Below are 595 nucleotides of genomic sequence, written 5' to 3'. Positions count from 1 at the left end.
GATTCACTTTTTTTAATATTGCTTGATTTTATTAATATGGGTTCACTTTTTTTTTTTTTGTGAGTTTGGAGGTGGTGGGTTCATTTTTTTTTTCTTCTCTTTTTTTTTTTAATACTGGTTGGTGTTTAATTTGGGGTCCAGCATTTTTTTTAATATTAGTTGTTGTTTTGTATATGGGGCCCACAATTTAAAAAAAAAAAAATTGGAACGGACGACGGTAAAGTGAGCCCAACCGGCTCTTCTATAGAGTACAAATGTCAATATCTTTCGTTGATACTTTTTTTTATAAAATGGATGATACATGATCATTATATGAGTTTGTGCTTGTTTAGGATTAGACTTTGCTTTTTCCGCAAGTACCTTAATTTACAAATGTTTTTTCACTTATTTATTTGCATTATAAAGAAACATTTTGACGTGATGTTTGATTGTTCTTAAATATATCATATTTACATTGTGCAACGCACGTGTAGAGAAACTAGTTCCAGTAAAAATAGAGTCCGGAGCCAAAATGCCCCAAAAAAGGTTTACCCAAAATCCCCAAAAAAAAAAAAAATGTTAAAATTTTCCTTTTTGGTGAGAAGCAGGCCTTTGT

Source organism: Lycium ferocissimum, chromosome 2 (assembly GCF_029784015.1).
Source record: "Lycium ferocissimum isolate CSIRO_LF1 chromosome 2, AGI_CSIRO_Lferr_CH_V1, whole genome shotgun sequence".
NCBI classification, from domain to species: Eukaryota; Viridiplantae; Streptophyta; class Magnoliopsida; order Solanales; family Solanaceae; genus Lycium; species Lycium ferocissimum.
The sequence above is the reverse complement of the archived record's forward strand: the minus strand, read 5'-3'. Positions refer to the sequence as shown.